The sequence below is a fragment of the Monodelphis domestica genome, chromosome 5 (genome assembly GCF_027887165.1).
Source record: "Monodelphis domestica isolate mMonDom1 chromosome 5, mMonDom1.pri, whole genome shotgun sequence".
Classification (NCBI taxonomy): domain Eukaryota; kingdom Metazoa; phylum Chordata; class Mammalia; order Didelphimorphia; family Didelphidae; genus Monodelphis; species Monodelphis domestica.
Window position 1 is genome coordinate 95,904,333 of NC_077231.1, and position 22,997 is coordinate 95,927,329.

At 39.2% G+C, this 22,997-nt stretch overlaps 1 pseudogene; it reads right to left on the bottom strand.

Annotated features, from left to right (window-relative positions):
• Positions 1–4,849: 4,849 nt before the first annotated feature.
• The window catches only part of LOC130454713 (la-related protein 1B-like), a 31,037-nt pseudogene continuing 12,889 nt past the window's right edge, over positions 4,850–22,997 (bottom strand).

Genomic DNA, 22,997 nt, shown 5'->3' on the forward strand with positions numbered 1-22,997 from the left:
AAGAAAAATTAAAATCTAGTTGGGTAGATAAAATATGTATGTATGAGATTAATGCTTCTAGTAAAAGTTGGGAATAGATGACTAAGATTTCTAGGATTACATGGTTCAAGGCTAACATGAGCAGGTACTCCATTAAGTGTCTAATGTATATAATAATAATGCAAATATTGGGGAGGTCACTGAAGCCAGGGCAAACAGGGAAGGCTTCATGGAAGTGTTATTTGATTTAGACTTTGAAGGATGAGTAGAATTCAGAAACTGAAATTCAGTGAAATCAACATGAGTGTATTGGTTCAATTTAGAGTTTGAAGGAACTTCAAAAAAAAAGTTGGACTATTTAGTCCAACTTCCTCTTTTTTACTGATGATAAACTAAGTACAAAGAGGATGTGATCTTGGAACACAGGACTGGTAAACCTAGAGCTGGAAAGGACCTTAAGTCTAATTGCCCAATTTTATACGGGATGAAACAGCCCTGGAAAGGAAAAATGACAATTTCAGAGAATGATAGATTTAAAGCTGGAAGAGACTTTAGAGGTCAGCTGGTTAAATCACCTTATTTCATAGAATAAAGATGCCTCAGTTTCCACATCTGTCAGATGAGCTGGAGAAGGGAATGACAAACCACACCAGTTTCTCTGCCAAGAAAACCCCAAGTGGGGTCACAAAGAGTTGGACACAACTAATCAACTAAACAACAAAAAGGATACTCATGGAATTTTAGTTACTCAAAAACTAATACTTTTTACTATTATTTATTTACTTATTAATTTTATAGTTTTTTTATTATTTATTAAAAACTGAGCCCTAGGTCTTTTGAGTTCAGATCTTTCTACTATGCTACATGTCTTCTAGACATCAAAGCTAATGGGTAATATGTGGGAACTTGACCTCAAGCCTTTCCATAATATTGCACTTATTACTTCCTCTCTCTAAGTCTCAGTTTCCTTTTCTGTAAAATGAGGGGGAAAGGTAAGTGCCACAGTAAATGGAGCATTGGGATTAGAATTAGGAAAATTCATTTTCATGAATTAAAGTCTAACTTCAACAACTTTCTAGCTCTGAGACCCTGGACTTAACCCTGTTTGCCTCAGTTTCTAATCTGTAAAATGATCTGGAAAAGGAGATGGAAAACTTTTCCAGTGTCTTTGCCAAAAAAACAAACCAACAAGCCCAAAGTGGGGTCATGAAACATGGGGTACATGACTAAAACAATTGAACAACAACAAAATGAAGGTGAGGCATGTTGGGGTACATGACTACTAAGATGTCTCTCAGCTCTAAGTCTATATGATCCATTGAATGGGCTTGAGTTCAAGAAATAACTCCCACAACCAAATGCAAAAGTGAACAGAAGCTAAATTGATTATCCACGAATATGGATTATCCCTGGTGAATTCCTGAACTCAAGTCCATTTTCTTTCCTCACTTATAATGTTCTTTGACTATCTTCCTCCAGGGGCTAATCAGTTGAAACTCCGGAAATATAATATAAACCCATAAGCCAAACTGAATAATGTTCAAATTACCTATTGGATTAAGTCATATAACCACTTCCAGATTTTTGGGAGGGAAGGAAAAGGGGTTGGACTCTATCATCTCATTGGTATAATTCCTTCTGGGGCATCTAGGTGGTAGTTAGAATAGATAGGGTGGTGGGCGTGGAATCAGGAAGACTCATCTTCCTGAGTTCAAATTCAACTTCAGATACTTCCTTGCTGTGTGAAGCCCTTTACCCTGTTTGCCTCAGTTTCCTCATTTGTCAATGAAATGGATAAGGAAATGGTAAGCTAGTGTTTTTTACCAAGAAACCTCCAAATGGGGTCACAAAGAATTGGACATGATGGAAACAACTCAATGACAACATAATATTCCTCCAGTTGGTTTCTCCATTGGAACTTCCTCTATCAATGCAAATCAACTTTTAGTTTTATTTGCCTGCAGCACTAAGAAAATCATAGAGCTAGAAAGGACTCTGTAGACCTCACTTGCAGTTTAGGAAATCGAGTCCCAGGAAGGTTTAATAACTTGTACACAGGTAGTGCACATCAGAGTTAGTCTTAGAATCCTGGTGTGACTCCAGAGACTTGTTCAGGGTCATTCAGATGTTAGCTATGAACAGTGAGACTTGAATTCAAATCTTTCCTACTCTAACCACTACCTCACACTACCTCTCTTTTTGCATGGATGGAAACAGGCAACAATAATAGGTAATAATAGAGCAACTATTATATCCTTGGACCCTCACCTATCAGGTCAGGCAGGTTCTAGAAGCGTTATCTCCATTTATTAGATAGGTTCAGAAAGGAGAAGAATGTAATTTGTCACAAAGCTGTCACAAGCTGAGTAAAATGTGAGATCTTGTCAGGTATTAGGTATTATGTCCTCCAGCATACTCCACTTTCCAAAGTGCAGCAGAATTGGAGGGAACAAAGAGAAAATTAGTGCCTGATGGTTCTTAGGAATCTTTACTTAATATGACTGTCTTTTAAGATGATCAGTTGAAGTTTGGGAAGGTATTGTCCAAAGACGAGACAACTTAGATGTCCTCTGATCTAAAAAACTAAGATCTAATGCCATCTTTTCTTCACTAAGCAAATAAATGAATTTTGTTATTCAATCATTTTTGGTTATGTCTGACTCTTTATGACTGCATTTGGAGTTTTTTGTTTTTTTTTTTTTTGTAAAGATACTAGCTAGTGTAGTTTGCTAGTTTCTTCTCTAGCTCATTTGACAGATGAGGAAACTGAGGCAGAGAGGGCCATGTGACTTGCCCAGGGTCACACAGCTAGTGTCTGAGGCCAAGTTTGAACTTAGGAATATGAGTGATCCTGACTCCAGGCCCAAGACTTTAGGCAATGTGGCATCTAGTTGCCCAAATAAATGAATAGCCTATGAAGAACAATTCAGTGGATCAGACTGAGAGTTACAAGGAAACTTAGAAGTAATCTAGTCCATGTTCCTCATACAGTCAAGGAAACTGAGGCTCAGAGAAGAATATTCTCAGATATGGCCCTCCCTTCCCCATAAAGTTAATTTTTTGGTAGTGGCTTCACCCCATTGCTTAACTTAGAGTTTTGCAAATAATATCTCCCCACCAGCTGGACTTACAAGCTTTTATTATAAGTACTGGAGAAGGTGCTATTGTGCCCTCATGGGGTGAATACTGGGCTGAGAAGTGGCAGGAGAGCCTTTCTGGTATAACAGAAAATACTGGATTTGGTATTAGGGCACTAAAGTTCCACTATATGCCAACTCTATGTGTGTGACCATAGCCAAGTCTTTGTCTGCCACCCCCATTCCTGTAACACTTTGAGCCTCGGTTTCTTCACATTTAAAATGGAGAGGCTATGGAGGGGAACGCTACCAAGAAACGATGAATATGACAAGTTCTGGGAACCAAGGGAAGGTCTGTATGAGCGGAGGAAGAGCAAAGTAAGCAGAAAAGGAGAACAGCAGCCACAAAGACTCCAGGAATACAAAACAACAGCAAAAGGAAGACAAATTTGAAGCGAGCAGAATGGCCAATATTGGTCCCAATGGAGAGAAGGTGAACTAGACCATCCTTCTTCTGGTGGACTTTCAGGGTGGAGGTTTCAGGTGTGGAATGTTGGGGTTGGACCAGACCTCTGATTCGGTTGGGGCTTATTCTACCAGTTCCAGGGCAGGGGCTACTCTGTCCACTCTGGCATCTCCTGTTGTCCTCTGTTGGTAGTAGATCCTAGAGAAGCACTTAAATAAATAGTGCTGACCATTGTTAAACAAAGGGGAATGGAGAGGGAAGCTGCTTGATTCAGTGGAATGAGAGCCAGCCCTGGAGATGGGAGGTCCTGGGTTCCAATCTGGGCTCAGACACTTCCTAGCTGTGTGACCCTGGGAAAGTCAATCACTTTTGTCTAGCCCTTACCTCTCTTCTGCTTTGGAACCAATACTCCATTTTCATTCTAAGGTGGAAGGTAAGGGTTAAAAAAAAGGGAATGGGACCCTCAGGAGGGACCTTGACCTTGCACTTGCATCACAGGGATATTGCCAAGATCAGATGAGGTAGCCTAGTGCCTGGCACATAGTGGTTGCCCTATAAATGCTCATTCCTTCCCCTTTCTCTTTTGCTGGAGGAAGGGCATCTGTATCCCTGGTGATTCAGGAGGGACAGGTTTTCTCCATTCACTTTTTTATCCAGGTCAGAAGAAGAGGAGGACCTAAGCATTTCCGAACATTAGCATCATCCAATTGTAAAGAATTTACTCAAAAACGTCGGGAAATGTTCACTTCCGGCGGCGGGGGTCAGCCAGGACAGTCCCGCAACAGTTCTGAGGGCTCTGGATTTCCTATGGTTTGGGACTGGGGACTTTGCTTTGGATTAGTGGTACGTGGGCGCCCTCTACAGGCACTGGAGAGGATTTGCTGGCCCTGGGAAATGCTGAATTGAGTCCTATTCAGGGAGGATTGCGTTACTCACTGACATTATGCTAGTTCCTCAGCTGTAAAATGGCGACGGAGGCGATGATAACAGTTATCACGATGATCTTCCGAGGGGCAAATTTAAAAAGCAACCCGGAGCACTTTGTAAAACTGAAGTATTCCATAGTCCGCTTTTATTATAGAGCAAAATATTTATAAACCTACTTTTTGGGGTAGCAATTGTAGAAAGTAGGTGACCGTAATATGGGGTTCGACTGCACAAATTTTTGTACATGAATGTTAAGAAATATGATGAAGGAGACAAGACCACCAGGATGAAGATGCTATTATTATTATTATTATTATTATTATTATTATTATTATTATTATCCTTATTTTACTGTTGGGGAAACCGAGGCAGTCAAGAACTAGCTGCTTTTTTTGGTCTTATTTTTTACATTTTTTCATTGAAAAATTAAATTAAATTAATTAATTTTGACTATTTTCCCATAGTTACACGATTGGTGGAGAACTAGCTGGCTTCTTGAGGGTTGTACAGCTTTTAAGGGTAGGATGCTGGATTTGAAGGCGTGTCTTCTCGACTCTGGAGTCAGCAATCTGGCCACTGTTTCAGCCACCATCCTCAGGTACTTGTGCAGGATCGCAGAGCCAAAGTTTTCCCGACTCTCCCACAACAGCTCCAATAAGGTAGCTGCAGCCCAACTTGGATTAGATGCATCGGAGCTTCTCCCTCCTTCTCAAGGTCTCTGATTGTGGTTGCACGTGATGACAGATGTGGCTGCTGCGTCCATTTTATTTTTTGCTTGTTGTTATTACAATGAAGGGCGTGATAGTATGTGGTGGGAAATGTCAGTAGGGTAGAAAGAGGCCAAAGGCATCAGCAGGACTGAACCGCTCAGCCAGGACTGGCTTTAGCCCGATAGGGATCTCTTCAGCAAGGGGCAATAGGGCACTTTGCTGACTAGACACTGAACATACGACCAGCTTTGTCAAACCAAAAAGCATTTAATGAGGACTAGAGAGAATGCATGCTTTTGAGGACACTTCTAGGTCATCCCAAAGACAACAAAATGAGGCATATCTATACATATATATATATATGTATATATATATATATATATAAAATTTAAAGGATGATACAGATAATTCAATATATATTTCCAAGTATGATAAGGTTATAGCTCTAAGGGACATTATTAGCAATTATGTAGACCAGGGACTTTCAATTTACAGATAAGGAAACTGAGGTCCACAAAAGTGAATTGACTTGCCCAAGGTTACATAGGCAATAACTAATGGAAATGAGATTTGAACCCCAGTCCTCTGACTTGAAATATAATAATCCTTCTTAATTTTAATCTTAATTTATCTAAATTTAATCTTAATCCTTCTTACATTTCCTAGATCTAACTGGGCCTACCTTGACACACGACCATTAAGACTTCCTGATTCTGGATCAAATAGAGGAAGAAAGTGGGGAACATGGGAGTAAGGAAAGGGAGAAAGAGAAGGGTTCTATTGACACTCTCTGTTACTCACTAGACTTCCATGGGAAGAACCAAAGAAGAGGAAGAAAATCCTCAAAAGCCAGAGCCAAGCTCTTCCCAAGATTTCCAGTTTGGTCAACTCGTGTAACAATTTCTTTTTACTTACTGGAATCTATTTCCAATCCTCAGTTTCCCAGAGGACTGGAGGCAGTTTTGGATCTTCTGTGTTCTAAGCTTTCTGATAGTTTGTGAGACCCGAGGGAGACACTCCACTCTTTTTAATGGACAAGTCAATTTTGAATCATGGAGGGATTACCAGGAAAACAACATAAGGCCTTTGATTTACCCTGATCATGTGACTAGTTGAGACTTACATTTTATTTTGCCTCAAACTAAATGGGGGAAGGTAAGCTATTTTATTTTCTCTATTCTTAACATTTAGAATGGGAGTCTTAGCCTGGGGCTTTGTGAATTTAATTTAAAAAAATTGATAACTATATTTCAATATGCATGTATTCCTTTCTGATCTTATATATTTTATTCTATGTATTTTAAAAAAATTATCCGAAAAAAGGGCCGTAATCTTCCTTTAGGTTCCATAGTTGTTAAAGAGGACCATGTTGGAAAATAGAAACTGAAAACCCCTGAACTAAGAACTAAGAATAAAAAGTGTCAGTTGTAATTATAATATTGTCAAGGATGATCAAGCAAGGTATAATAGATACACTGGATTTGTAAGTAGAAGACATATATTCTAATTCCTGATTAGATATTTACAGAAGACTTTGGGAAAATCACCCATTTTGGAACTCAATTTGCTCCTGTGTAAAATGAAGACGACGGAACTCAATAACATCTGAGATTTCTTCTGGCTCTAAATATGCCCTAGATTCTTGGGATGATTTATTTAGAACTGGAAAAGACCTTAGAGGTTTTCTGGTCCAGCCCCATTATTTTACTAAGTTGTGACCAAATTATTAGCCCTTTGACATAGGAACCCCATTTACTAGGTCTGTATCCTCAAAAAAAAAAAAAAAAGAAAAGGCACGATAAAAGTAGCCATACATACAAAAATAGTTATAACATTGTTTTTGTAAAAAGGAATACAAAGCATACACTTATTACTGGTGAATGATTGAAGAAGTCATGGATGCATATGAAGTGGGATATGATTCTACCATTTTTGTTTTTGTTCAGTCCTTCCATTTGCATCAGACACTTCATGACTCCATTTGGAATTTTCTTGGCAGAGATACTGGAGTGATTTTGCCATTTCCTTCTCAAGCTCATTTTGCAAACAGAGTAAAGTGACTAATCTAGGATCATACAGCTACATAGGTAAGTGTCTGGGGCTGATTTGAACTCATGAAAATGAGTTTTATTTCCAAGCCCAGTGTTTCATCCACCACATCACCCAACTGTCCATGTTAATTGTGTTAGTCTACTTTAAAACTATACATGCTAGGGGCAGTTAGGTGACTCAGAGGACTGAAAGTCATGCTTAGAGATGGGAGGCCCTGGGTTCAAATCTGGCCTCAGATATGTCCTCCCTGTATGACCCTAGGTAAGTCACTTAACCTCATTTGCCCAGCCCTTACCATTCTTCTGCCTTGGAACCAATACCTGGTAATGATTCTAAGTTGAAAAGTAGGGTTGAAAAGACTAGATACAGGGATAAAAAGAAATTGGGAGAGTGGAGAGACTAGAGAGAATGGGGCCAGTGGGAAGCCTAGTGTAGTAGTCCTGGTTAGAGACAATGGAGGTCTGAATTAGGTAGGTGGCAGTGTGAGTGGCCAGTAGGGGGGAGATGAATAATTTAAAGAGTATGGCCATTGGTTGAATATAGAAAGAAGAATCAAGGATGATACAATGACTTTGGATCTTGGGTGAACTAGAAGGTGGCAATGCCCATGCTTTAAACAGATGTTTCCAGAAAGATTTTCAGGTTTATTTTGGATGATATTTGTTAAATATTTGTTAAATTTGTTAAAAATTTGTTAAAAATATTGGGTTTGAAATGCTGATAGAACATCCACATAGAAATGTCCCACAGGCAAGCAGTGCTGGGGATATAAAGACTGGGAGCAATATGAACCCAAATGATGAACCTATTGGATCTGATGAGATCACTAAGGGAGAGAAGAAAATAAAGAACAGAACAGAGTTTCTAGAAATATTCACTCTTGAGGGGTTGGGTAGGGAACAGACAAATAGTGAACCAACAGATTAAATGGAAATTCACTTTGTTTCATTTCATATAAGCTTTGTTTTTATTCATCTGTATGTATTTTGTCTCTTCTTGTCAAGTCTCTTGTCTCTTGTCTCACCCTGCTAAGTGCTAGTTCAGCTGTTTTTAGTCATGTCCAACTCTTTGCAATTCCGTTTGTGGTTTTCTTGGCAGAGATACTAGTTTGCTTGTTCCTTCTCCAGCTCATTTTACAGATGAAGAAACAGGTAAACAGCATTAAGTGACTTGCCCAGGGTCATACAGCTAGTAAGTGTCTGAGGTTCATTTGGAACCCAGGACTTCTGGATGGACGGAGGGCTCTATCCATTGTATCATCTAGCTGAGCTGCTAAATGCTAGAGAAACAAAAAGCAAAGACCGCCTCTGCCCTTAAAAACTGGGATTCTTATGTGGCGAGAGAACAAGGTGGCTAGGAAAGATCACTGGTCAAGATAGTGAGGAGAATGATAAATGGGGCCATGAAGGTGAAGATCGGCATATACCTTGTAGGAACAAGGCAGTATTTGATTTGTTCAATATTATAAAAACAGAAGGGTAAGGAGGAAAGAGTGATAACCAGGGAGCACGACTGCGATCAGCCTGAAATAGTAGGTGAGGGGGGGCTGTCACTAAATGAAAGAGTGGGGATTTAGGGTGCAAGTTCCTGAGATGAAGGAGTTAAAACCACCATGATCTCTGCTCTAGATGCTAAAGTTACTGGCGAGAACCTGGAGTGTAGACAGTGAATTGAAATCCCTGGAGGGGATGTTTGTCTTGGGAGAATCAGCAGCTTACACAGCATAAGCAATACATTTGTTAGCTGAAGATTTTCTGTTACTGAAAAGGAACAATCAGATAGATGCAAGGAGAGCCAGGAGAAAGGTATGCTAAGGGAGGGTCCAGGAGAAGGGCTGGCATAATGAAGGAGCAAGGAACCTAAGGAAAGGTTATTCTAAAAGAGGAAGAACATTGATAGATATAGAGTTGGGAGAGATCTTAGCAGCTTTTGTGGACCTCCACCTTCTTCCCAATCCCATAATTTCAACCCCCCATACTATACTGTAAGTGATTAGGTTGCTTTGCCACTGAAAGCACCATGTGATCTTAGATCTAGGCCTGGAAAGAGTTTCAGAAATCATTGAGATCAGTCCCTCTGTTTTACAGATGCCAAAAATGAGACCCATGAGGGTTAAGTGATTTGGGATGATAGGATAATAAATCCATAATTTAAAGTCCAATCTAGTGCAATCTCTTCATTTTACAGATGAGGAAACTGAGGTCTAGGGAGGTGAAGGGAATTTTCCAAGGTCATACAGTTATTTCTGAAGGGAAAGATGAGAAAATAAGTACAGAAATTATTTATTGCTGTAAGATGTAAGTTTTTATATCCACAGATCTTTGCAGTGAGTAATTAATAACAATTGAATTGAATTGGGTTTCCTCGTCCGTAAAAATGGAGGATGGGATGAGTTTAATGGATTCTCAGGTCCTCTATAGTTTGAAATCTAGGATCTGATGAACTGAATTGATCATAGTGTAATCCCTGATCTTCTCAGCTAAGTAGGAGGCAAAGGCTTCATCAGAGAATGAGGGGCTGAGTCTAAGACCTGGGAAGAGGGAAGTGAAGTTCTGGAGCAGCTGCTGAAGGGAGTGTGATGCAGAAGCCAAAGTGGACAAATAAAGTCTGAAAGTCTAGTGGCCTTTGGTCAGCTTGAACTTGAAGCTGACTTGGCATTGGGCTCCGGTTCAGGTCCACAGGCTTTCCCTTCAAATCAGTATACAACAGCCAGGTGAGTTTAATTGTCAGTATTTTACCAGCTTCCTCATGAGTTGTGACTCCACCATGGGTCAGTTCATTTCATTTTTCCTTGCTACAAATGTCCACAACAAGATCAGGCAGGGAATCTGGGAGTGAGAGTGAGGGAACATTCATCTCTGAATGATAACATGTGCCCTGTTGGCTGACTTTGACCAAGATGCAGATAAAAACTCCCAAATCTTTTAGCCATAGAAAAAGTAGGTCATATACTTGAAATATGATTCATCTGATTTGCCCACACCCCCAACACACACACACACACACACACACACACACACACACACACACACACACACACACACACACGTACGTTAAAAATAGGAGAGTTATATGTTATCTTATTGAATAGAGCTCATCACTTTGCAGATTTGGCTATGTTAGCTTCCCTGAAATCATTAAAGCTACTTGAAGTATAATTATAAACATGTTGCTAAGAAGCAAGGACCAGATTCAATACAATTCAAGTAATTGTAAGTGGCAAATAGAAGTGTCACTAACTGGATTATCTAAGAAAGAAAGAACGGAAATTAGCAAGTGCTGGTAGATAATTAGGATAGCATGGTCTGATCATCTTGGAAAGAGTGGGCTTTTTTCACTGAATGAAATTCTGAATCCAGTGAGCCCCTGGCACCAGAAAGGCTAGAACTGTATTGTCTAGGGGCTCCAAACCCCTAAGGTGGGTATATCTTTGAGTCTCATGTGCTGTATGCTAACTCACAGGGTGTTAGAGGGGAAATAATCAATACGTGTGATTGTGTTTTTCCTGCCCTGGGAACCTTCTGTCCTCTGGCACAAGACTATTAGAATAAAACCTCCATTAGGGCTATATTTTTTCAATATTTATCTTTTACGAAAACTGAACAATCTAAACTTTGAATCTCTTCCAATGTCTTTTTTCATCCTCTACACACAGTGAGGGCTTGATGCTTGTTGAATGGATGAATAAATGACTGGGTGAGAGAGTCATACCAGCTAGCTGGCGCTTGCCCTGTGGCAGGTTATGTCTTGGCAGCTTCCTGAGAAGGCAAGAATCTGTGATGAGATAGTATTGTAAGTTACTTTATGCTGCCTCTCTGATAAGGAGATTACCTGAAATTCTGCCCCATCACCCTAAGGGCATGTTTGAAAGCAGACATAACACGCCTAACCCATAAGGTCAGTGTGCACTCTGTCCTTCAAAACCAGGATTACCAAGGGATTGCACTGCATTAGGAAAGAAGTTATGCATCTATACACAATCCCCCCAAAGGGAAAATTTTCCCGTATTGTTTGAAGCTAACCCAGTGTGGCAGAGAAACCAGACTTGTTGCTTAGAGACCAGATTTGTTTAAGACCACTCAGGGGGGGCAGCTGGGTAGCTCAGTGGATTGAGAACCAGGCCTAGAGACGGGAGGTCCTAGGTTCAAATCTGGCCTCAGACACTCCCTAGCTGTGTGACCCTGGGCAAGTCACTTAACCCCCATTGCCTAGCCCTTACCACTCTTCTGCCTTGGAGCCAATACACAGTATTGACTCCAAGACAGAAGGTAAGGGTTTAAAGGAAAAAAAAAAGACCACTCAGGACATCCAGGTTATACTAAGCCAAAAAACTTTTCAGGAGATCTGAAGACTGATGTAAGGAGTTTCCTCTTTATATGTGTCTTAGACCACCTACATGCCATATCTGGAAACTACCTCCATGCTGGCCAATGAGTTGTTGCTTCCTTTCTCCTAGATGCCCCTAGGGAGCTTCCATTCTAAGGGGGGATTCAACCCAAGGAAGGAAACTAAAAAGAGGAGTGAGAGGTACCTGACTCCAAGACATGGTGGAAAAGTCAAAGAAACCCCAAAAGAAATTCAGTCAGATGAGAAATGAGGATATGCCTAGTCCAATCTCCTTCCTTAGATGGAGTTTTGGAGTTCATAGCTCTGCCTGCCAGTCCAAGGGGGATAGGGTAGTGATGAGGAATGATCATCAAGGCTGATTCAATTTTGTAGGATAATGGGATTTCCCAATGATGAGGTTCCTGGGGCACGGTGGAAAAGTTAGAGAAATCTCCAAGTAGTGCAGTCATGTGAAAAATGAGGTGAGAAAAGCAAAAATAAAATGAAAAGTTTGAAGACCAAGAAATCACAAAATCTGAGTCTTGTAAAGGACTCCAGCATCCACCTGGTTCAGGCACTTTTAAACCTAGGATCAACAGGCCTTGAGGGTATCTGTGGTAAGATTTCAGGGTGTCCATGAATTTGGATGAGAAAAAAATTCATATCTATTTTTACTAAATCTCTATGAAAAACAGTATCTCCTTCAATTATTTAAAAATATGACTCTGAGAAGGCTTTACTAGATTGCCAAAGGGGTCCTTGAGACAAAAAAAAGGGTTCTTAATTCTTGGTCTAGTACTGAAAGAAATCCCTACGTGTTTTCATTTTTTACATGCTTGCTTCCTCACACATAGTAGGTACTTAGGAAATGCTTATCCTTTGGAATCATACTGAAGCTATTTGTTTGCTGAGGATGAAGGAAGAGAGAAAGAGAAGAAAGCCACTTGCCTCATCTAGGGATCTGTCTGTCTTGTTTCCTCATTATATGGATTATGTGTACTGCTTGACACTGTCATCTGAAAATGGGAGCATCTGATAAAGAGTACATCACAGCACCTTAAGATTAACAAAACACTTTCCTCACAATAACTCTGTAAGAAATGTTGGGCGTGTAATAACATTATATTGTTATTTTTAAAAAATGAATCACGATTAAAAAAAACATTCATTTTCTAATATGCACTTTCTTCTTTCACTCCCAGAGAGCCATTCTTTATAAGAAAGAATAAAAAGAAAAGAAAGAAATATTATTATCATTGTAAGGATGAGAATACTGAGGCTCTCTGGTCATAAGAACAAATGAGAGTTTAGAGGTCATTGAGTCCAACACCTTCATTTTTCAGACGAGGAAACAGATATTCAGAGAAGTAAAAAAACACTCCAAATCACATAGAATGTAATAAGTAGAGCTTGGATTTGGATTCAAGTCCTGTGACTTCAATGATTTTTTTTTTTTGCCAAAGCACACTGCCATTGGCACCAATGCAGTAATTATTAGAGCTAGGATTCAAATCTAAGACTCCATCTTCTAGATCCAGTGTTTTTTTCCCATTATACCACACTGCAACTCAATGCTTCCTGATGGGTTGAAGAATATGAATGATTCATTTAGTCATGCTAAGTCAACAAGCATTTAAAAATATCTAACAATATTAAACAAACTCAGTGCCAGGAACTGTACTAAGCTCCAGGGATATGCCTAAGATGTGTCACAGGCCAAATTTGAACCCAGGTCCTCTTTTCTGTAGGCCTGGATTTCAGTCTGCTGAACCATCAAACTGCTTCCTAGAGTATTTTTCTTTCACTCAATGGCCCTCCTCTACTCAGATCAACACCCTCATCAACAGCCAAAACCTTTAATGAGCCTCTCAGTTCTGCTAGTTTTTCAGCTCCATAGGATTCTGTCAAAAAGACAAATCCATAGGCTTCCAATGACTTGGCTTCCATAAATTTTGATCTTGGCCAACTTATAGGTGCTCAAACATGATACCCCATTCTCTATCCCCCATGTTTGGAGTGCTCTGTTGCTTAACCTCCCGTTGGCTTCCTTCAAGACTTAAATCCTAGATTGTCTTCATGTGTTTGCATGCTGTATCCCCCAATAGAATGGATGCTTTTAGAGGGCAGGAAATGTGTTTGCCTTTCACTGTATCCCCAGTGTTTGTTGATTGATTTTAAGCAGCTTTTCTCAATGGCTTCTCAGATGTGTCTCCTGCCCTTGGCTTCTTCAGTTTTGGCATTTTGATTTGTCTTTTAATTCATCAAATTTAGGACATTGATGTACTTATAACTTACAGTTTGGGTTGAAAAGTCCCAAATTCATATTTACATTAGATGTGATATTTTAAAGATATGTTAAAATTATTTTCTTATATGCCACAAGTAATCCACATATCATAGTCCCAGGGCCACAGAATAATTCTTTGAGTTGGAGTTTCTTAATGATAACTTTCAAAGTCATGAAAAGTCATATTCAAAATATCTGTGGGAAATGCATCTCTATCATCTTTCCCTTTGAAGAGATATATCCTTCCTCTGATCCTCTTAAAATGTTAATCCAAGGGGCTGGTTTTTTCCCCCTTCTGGTTCTCTTTGCATAGTCAGTGTTTTTTCCTCTAGTTGTCTTTCTCTGCTTTATACAAAAAGCTCTTTTCCTTTCTCTTTCAACAAATAAAAATGTCATCAGGAGAAAGATAGACTTCTACATGGATGTATAAGAAGAGGGACCTTTTCACATTTAAGCTATGGGTGGGAGGTTTATGATTTATTACCAAATCTCAGATTTTGGTAATGTTGTGAAAGAAAGATGTTGTGAAAGAAAACTGCAGGCCAAAAATAAAGAAAAATGAAGAAAGTTCTTTTTTAAGTAATTTTTGATTTGCAGCAGATTCCACCAGTTTTTTCTCTGAGGTGGAAGCATTTTTCATCATGAGTCTTTTAGAATTGTCTTGGATCATTGCATTGCTAAGAATAGCTAAGTCATTCACAGTTTATCATTTTACATTACTGTTGTTACTGTGTACAGTATTCTGATTCTGCTTACTTCACTTTGCATCAGTTCATGTAAGTCTTTCCAGGTTTTTTCTGAGGATAACCAGTTCATAATTTCTTAGAGCACAATAGTATTCCATCAGGGCCAGAACTATTTTTACATCAGCATTTTCATTCTTATCACCTAACTCAGTGCCTTATAGGCACTTAATGAATGCTTTTTGGTTGATTACAGCTTTATTTCTATCCCCATCTCCTAGCAAAGAGCCTTGTGCTTAGTAAGTTTAATATATACTCATTAGATTGAAATAGATTGAATTGGATTGGAATAGAATGAGATAAGATAGTTCTGTGAGCCTTTAACTTTTGAGGTTTCCTCCTATAGATCTTTGGCCATAGCCAAGAATAAGATTGAATAATAAGGAAACATTTTGTGTAACTGTACATGTATAACCTATATTAAATTGCTTACCTTCTCAATGACGATGAAAGGGAGGGAGAGAGAAGATTTAGAACTCAAAATTAAAAAAAAAAGTTAAAAAATTTTACATGTAATTTGGAAAAATAAAATATTATAAATATACTTTCTGCCTTCAAAGAGCTTATAGTCTATATGGGGAGACATTAAGCACATATATGTAGGGATATTAGATAGATGAGTTTTTGTAGGAGATGGAATTAGCAGTAGGGGATTAGGAAAAACCTAGTCGAAACCCTTTCAAGTCAGGGATTGAACTCACAGATAATCCATCACTTTCATTGCCTTGTTATTTTAGGGGCTAGATCAGTTATAGACTGTAAATATAAAAGCCTATTTATAGACTGTAAACAGATTTAGTTGTTGGGGTCTGGTGGTGGAGAGGTGGTTGGATCAGTAGTTGAAGAGACTTGGCTGGAGAGGAATCTTCTATAAAAACCCATTTATTTATATTTACTTCTATGGAAACAATGATAGGAAAAGGAAATTTGAGATACTGAAATTGGAAAGGCTTAGGCAATGTAATTCCCTAATTCTAAATTTATCTTAACTAAAACCAACCCCAAATCTGTCCCACAAGAGATGTGATTCTCCCTTGAAAAAAGTTGAGGCTGACCTAGTTACTCTTACTGACTAATATAATCCCCCAAATTAACTAACTTTCTACCCTAAACTAAAATTGTAAACTTAATAAACAGAGAGGAATAAGTCAGATTTCTTTCCTGCTGCTCAGATGAAAATTCCACTTGTTAGAACTTCACTGACTTCTCCAATCAGCCTTTGCTCTCTCCTGTCATCACTGGTGAAATGGTGGTACTGCGGTACCGCTCTTCTCTTGTTGGCTAGGATGTTTTTCAAGAGATAAATTCACCAGATCTTCTCCAACTCTCAGAGCAAGCTCTTTGGACAACCTTTATTGATCAGGACAGCCCAAAGAGTGAGATCGTTGGTTCAACTGACTTTCTGAAGGCTCTTTGGGAAAGATCTCTTCTCATCATTCTTCTTTGAGATTCTACTCTCACTTAAAGAAATCCAACTCACTCAACTCCTCTCTCTTATCCACCTATTCCCAATCTCTCAAGAAATGTTGTTATTGCTTACCCAATTACCAAACAACCTAGGTGCAAAGAAGAATGATCTCTGTTTCCTTCTCTCTAAAAAAAGGGGAGGGAATCCTTACTAACCCTAAACCTATGGTCATCTTCGTTGTCTGTTTCTGTGTGCACATATAATAGGATAAGTAATAACTCCCATTTTGGATGCTCATGCAAGCTGAGCAAATCAGGTTCCTTCAACCAGTTGGGATCCAGGGTTGGAAGATATATACTAGAGGCTGCATCCAAAATGGGAGTTATTACTTATCCTATTATATGTGCACAGAGATTAAATGGCTTACTGAAGGTAATATCAGAAGTTGAGTTGGGATTCAAATCTTTTCTTGTGTTTCTTCCTTGATTATCTGTTGGCTCTCTCAGTTTTCTGTTTGTCTCATATCTTTTCCTTTTTGACTGACACAGGAAAATTCAAACTGAAGATTTCATCAAAATGTCATCCACATGCTCACACAGTATTTGTTCTATTCATCAGTCAATAACATTTCAAAATACCACCTCTGTGTTGGACACTACCCTAGGTATTATCAAATCAATGTCACGGTTTTTTCTAGAGATTCTAACTTAAGCAGTCCTAAGTAAGGAAAAAAGGGGAAGCAAGAAGTGATTCTGAATTTTAGGAACAATAAAAATCAAATGCAATTATAATGGCAAAAGTATTGTTTGGACTGAACAGAGTTCAGAGAGACAGTAGGAGTTACCTACTCCAAGACTTTACTGTTATTATTGTAGAAAGTGAGGAAGAATGAAGGTCAGTACCTTTCTTAAGGTCACAAAGCTAGTTGTTGGCTAAGGAAGGGCTAGAAGACAAATTTCCTTACTCTCCAGACTCATAGGCAATTTAAGTGAAAGCCCTCCTGAGATTTTCTGCTTTCATTTTGGGTCTGATAACTGTGTTGCCTTTCTCCTTGAGTGAGTTAGTCAATCAATTGCTGGGCTTTTATTAGGTACTTACTACATACCAGGAGATAGAATAGGTTCTAGGTATTCAAGAGGCATACATTCTATAGTATCTATACCATAGATGTTTAGCGAATGTTACCTGAAATTGAATCATTGAATTGCAGGTGAAAGTTAGGGAGCTAAAGGCTAAGAATTTCTGAAGTGGGTCTAAGGAATATCTGCTATCTCCCAGAGTTACCCAGGCCTTTCAAAGATTCTACAGAGTGACCTACTGTACCTCTCTCCCCCATTAGTGCTGGATCACACCCACCAGAGACCATAGTGCTATTAAACAGTGATGAGACTGCAGATTCTGAGCCAGGAAGGTATCAGAATTGGCAGCAGAGGTAAATGCCTACCCAGGCACTATTTGAGTGATACAGCAAAACTCAGGATGTGCCAGGCCGTCTCTTACAGTGCTCTGGCTTAGGGCCACCCTTACCTCTTGCTTGGCTCAAATAAGGAGGGTTGGAAGATGGGCCTTTCCAGCATTTCTAGTTTCAGCAGTTTATGATGCTGATTCCTAAGTCATCATTAAAATCCCCCACTCTTAGACATTAATAATAGCTAGCATTTATGTCATGCTTTAAAATTTGTAGAACAATTTCCATGCATTAGCTCATTGGATTTCCATTTGAGTTATACAGAGATGAGTGTCTTATTTTTGAACAACTAGAAAAGTACAAAAGGTTCCTCCAATTTCTATTCCTTCACTTACTTCTTTAAAAAGAAACTCTTGGAGGCAGCTGGGTGGCTCAGTAGATTGAGAGCCAGGCCTAGAGATGGGAGATTCGAGGTTTAAATCTGACCTCAGATACTTCCTAGCTGTGTAACCCTGAGCAAGTCACATAGCCCTCCCCCCCCCCATTGCCCTACCCCTTATGGCTTTTCTGCCTTGGAACCAATATACCCGTATTGATTCTAAGACGGAAGGTAAGGGTTTAAAAGAAAACTCTTAACTGATGTCTTAGCATCAATTCTAAGATAGAAGAGCAGCAAGTGTCTGAGGCCAGATGTGTACCTAGGTCTTTTGAACTCTGGGCCTGGCGCTCTATCTATTGTGCTACCTACCTGCCCTCTCACCCACTTCTTAACTCTTTATAATCTAGTTTCTAATCTCACCATTTCATTGACATTGATCTCTTCAAAGTTGTCAATAATCTTAATTGCCAAATGGCTTTCCAAGGTGTGGTTGCTATGCATGCTATACCTTCTTGGAGCCACAGGTGAGAATTGAATGCCAAGTGGACCCCAAAGGTAGACAAGCAACCCTGAAAAGGGCTTGACAAACCCTCATACTAGAGGTGCTAGTTCTTTCTTAAATGCCCACACACCCCATGAAGGCAGCTTGAGCATTGGCTTAGCACTTGGTCATACATCAAATATGTCAGGGTCATCCACTGCATCCTGGTCATCACTGGCCATCCTGATTTTTGTCTTGCCACTGGACTTTGAAGGCTCTGGAAGAAAGAAAGAGGCTGAAGACTTTTTTCATGTCTGCCTCATTTAAATCCAATTCATGGACAATTCAAAGCCTCACTCCCTAATGTCACTGGTCCCCTTTGAAAATGAAAGACAAACAATAACAACAATTGCCAAATCCAGTGGCCTTCTTTCAATGCTAGTTCTCTTTGACCTCTCTGTACCAGTATTGATCATTCTCTCCTCCTTAATAACGCTCATCTTTCTAGGGTTTTGGAACACAACTCTTTCCTGTTTCTCTTCCTATCTACCAGAATATTCCTTCTCAGTTTCCTTTCCTCCTGGATCCTAATTCACACCAAAACTCTAACCATAGGTCTCCCACAAGAGTTAACCTTGGGCTGCTTTCTCTTCTATACAATTTTCTTGATGATCTCATCAGCTCCAATAAATTAAATGACTGTCCCTATTCTGATAATTCATGAATCTACCTATCCTGCCTTAAACTTTTCTGCTGACCTCTAATCTCCAACTGAGTTTTGGATGTTTCAAACTGGATGTTCAGTAGAAATTTCAAACTCAACATGTCCAAAACAGAACTTTTAATTTTCCTCCCATAACTCTCTCCACTGCTAACTTCCCAATCATTCTCGAGAGTAAACCATTCTCCCCAGTCCCTCCCACAGCCTAAGTGCCATCCTTAACTCCTTACTAATGCTCACCCCACCCCGATAGCCAATCTGTTGCTGAGATTCATCTATTTCATTTTTGTGGCATCTCTAAAATATACTTCCTTGCCACCTCCTGGGTGCAGGTCCTCCTCACTTCAACTGTGGACTACTGCAAAAGCTATCTCTGGGTCTATTTGCGGCAAGTTTCTTCCCACTCCAATCCATCCCTCATTTAGCTATCAAACTGATTTTCTTTAAGCACAGATCAACCCATGTTACCTTTCTGCTTCATGAATTCTAGTATCTCTGTCACCTCTAGGATCAAAAACAAAATTTTGATGTTAAGCCATTTTAAAAAATTATTTTTTAAAAAGATGAATGGTAGCTCCAATCTGACTGATTTATATTTATCTGCCCTGCAAATGGTATTTTTCATGACAACATTTGCATTGAACTATTAACTCTGAAATTCCTGTTCTTAGGTCAAGTTAAATTTCCATCTTGAATTCCGTGATGTTTTACACAGTACAGATTAGAAATCTCTGACATGAAAAAACAGCCCATGTTGTCATGAGGCAGGGTCACCTTTCCTTCACTTAAAAAACTCACTTGACCATTTTAATTCCCATAAAATAATGCTACAGTGCACATTTGCTAAAGTAAGAGAGACACAGAGGTGGACATCAACAGCTGGACAATCAGATCAGAAAAACCAAAACAACTCTTGAGATTGTTCAGCATCATTACTGACTCAATTAGAATTTCCAGTATTTTGAAACACCACCAATAATTCAACTCAGGAGGGGAAAAAGTATCTTCTTTATCCTTCTCTGTATTAAAAAAATAAATTGTATGATATTTTAAAATTTCTTTTAGAGAATCAGTACTCAGGAAAACATGTGAGATTCCATCAGTCTACATTGAATTACATATGTAACTTCTATCAGTAGTGAGCCACTGATAAAGAGTAGACCAATTAGCCAACAGCCGTATCATTTGGGAAATGTGTTCACATTCAAACCTATTTCTGTAACGCTGCAGATGCCCATGAGCCTGGTGGCAAAAACACATATGCACTTGCTAGATTTCCATAGACTCTCTCTGTAGACTCTCTCTCATTCCAGAAAGAGTAGCCCATGTGGCCCACTTTGTGTTGATGGGTAAGACAAGATAACCCTCTAGTCCACCATGACATCATCTCATCGGTAGACTCTCCATTGCAATGATGGATCATGCTTCTGTAACAGGAGCCAAAAAGCAAGCTTTCTCATGCAAATAAGAAGAGAGAATCCTAATTTCAGATTTGTTAGATCATAAAACTCCAGAAGTGATTTAGATCAACTTTCAATGAGTCAACTATTGTTTTTACTGAACAGTCTGTTCATGTGTCATCCAGATACATCAGAAGATCATCCCGACCAAAAAATAGTTCTAATACCTATTTTCCTGGAGGTATACCTTAAGTATGCCCCAGGAAACCATCTAACACAAAACATTATCAAATGGAAGTTAGAATTATTTCTAACCAACAAAGTGAGAATAATCTTCCAGATATGCCTTAATTCTGCTTTGGGGCACCTTGGTGGTGCAGTGGATGAAAGCATGCCCAGAGTCAGGAAGACCAAAATTCAAATATAGCCATCACTTTCTGGCTGTGTGATCCTAGGCAAATCATTTAATCCTGTCAATTACTTCATCTGTAAAATGAGCTAGAGACAGAAATGGCAAACCACTAGTATCTTTGCCAAGAAAACCCCAAATAGGGTCACAAAGAGTCGTACATGACTGAAATGACTGAATAACAACAACAATTCTCCTTTAACTAGGGTATAGACAAGGTCTGTGTCCCTTCAAGTCAAGGTTGAAGAACATTGGCAGGAAAATTAAGGTAAGTTTGCGTTGTAATTGCATGTGCTCTGCTATGCCTGTACTGTGGATAAAAGAACAATTTTCAGGCATAAACACCTGGAGTACTCCAACATTAGATTTACTTGGGAAAAAAGTGGCATGTTGCATCTGAAAATCGTCTAGCTTCATTTTCCTTATTCAGTTACAAAAATATGACTGAATAATCATCAAGGTTCAAAGCTATTAGGCTGAAACTTCTTGCCTATCTGAAAGAATGATAGGTGAGTTAAGAATACTGTTTCAATTTTCACTCTTGGATACCTGATTTTGGTAGTTTGTAGTCACTGATGGGAATTACATGATCAAAATTCAGGACATCAGAAGCCATTGTGTGAACTTGATTCTTTTTATTTAATCCAAAAAGAAAAAAAAAACCAACCCAACAACATTGAAGGAAAGGATAGGATTGGGCCAGACTGTCTGTTCTGGAAAAAGAAAAGCTGTTACCAGTATGTGAGCCAAAGGCTTTTTCTGGTATGAACTCTGGGAAGCTGCTGAGCTAGAAGTCAGCTTGTAGCACATTACATGGAGCACGGCCAGGGATTAGCCATCTTTCTGGCTCCACCACTTCCATCATTTTCTGGTCCACTCCTTCAATGTCTGTACTGTCTTTTGAACCTCTAAAATGAGATTAGCATTTGTAGTCAGGGACTGAACATGATAGAAACTGGTAATCAGAGAAATCGGCCAGGAGACTTGTTCACTCTAAGAAAGAATTCCCATTCCAAGTTTTCTATACTGAAGTAATACTCCATTTTCCACTTAATGTATTCTTTGAGCAATAGTTCATCCACAGAATCCATCTGAACTCCTATACTATCATCATAGTACCATATCATGCTAAAGTTCAGTTCCAGTTGAAATGGTTGATCAGTTCTCCTGCCAGGTTGCTTTCAATAATTATATGACTATTCAAAGTGCCATTGCCTCCCTATTAGGTCTTCACTTCATTTTGTTTTCTATTTTGTGGATTTTTGTTTGGTTGTTTGGTGACTTTCTGGCATTCGTTGTTTACTAATTCACTTGGTGTTGACTAATTTGTGATGTCACTGAAATCACAGTCTTGTTGGATTTGTCTTGAGTTTTCCTGCTTTCATAATAGTTTTGGAAGTGAGATCTGGCTCACTGGGCTTGGCCAGCAGCAAGAGCTGCTGACATGATCATTTGTCATCAAAGAAAGGTGGTGTGGTAGAATAGAGAACTGGACTCAATCAAAGCCAGGAAAGCATGAGTTCAAGTCCTACTTCTGACACATACTAGATGTGTGACCCTGGGTACATCACCTAACATGTCAGAGGTGTTTTAAACAATTCTCTTAGCCCATTAGTTGCAGAGAAATTGCCAACTTTCCTTGGTCAAGTTGTTTTCATTACTAAATAAATCCCAAATCCAGGCTTGACCCCTATAAAGTCTGGAAAGCATTTTATACATCCTCACTCATCTGATTATCATAAGAACTTAGGAAAAAGGACTATAATTAACTCATTTTTACATATAAGAACATAGAGGCTGAGGCAAGTAGTATGACTTGTCTATAGTCACACAGCTGCTATTTGTCTTAGTCTGAATTGGAACTCAGGTCTTCATGGATTCAAATCCAGCACTCTATCCATCATACCACATAACTTCCTTATTGTATATTATATATAAGGAGAGACACCATAGATTAAACAGTGAAAGGTGACCAACACAAACCCCTACTCTTGTCACTCCTATGAGAGGCAGTTAGATGGAATAGTAAAGAGAGTTCTGGGTCTTGGAGTCAGAAGACCTGAGTTCAAATCAACCCTGAGACATTTACTACCTTTGGGCAGGTCACTTAATCTCTGTTTAGTTTCCCTATCTATAACCTGGGGATAATAATAGCATCTGCCTCTCAGGATTGTTGTGAAGAGCAAATGAGATAAAATTAATAAAATGCTTAACCCAGTGCCTG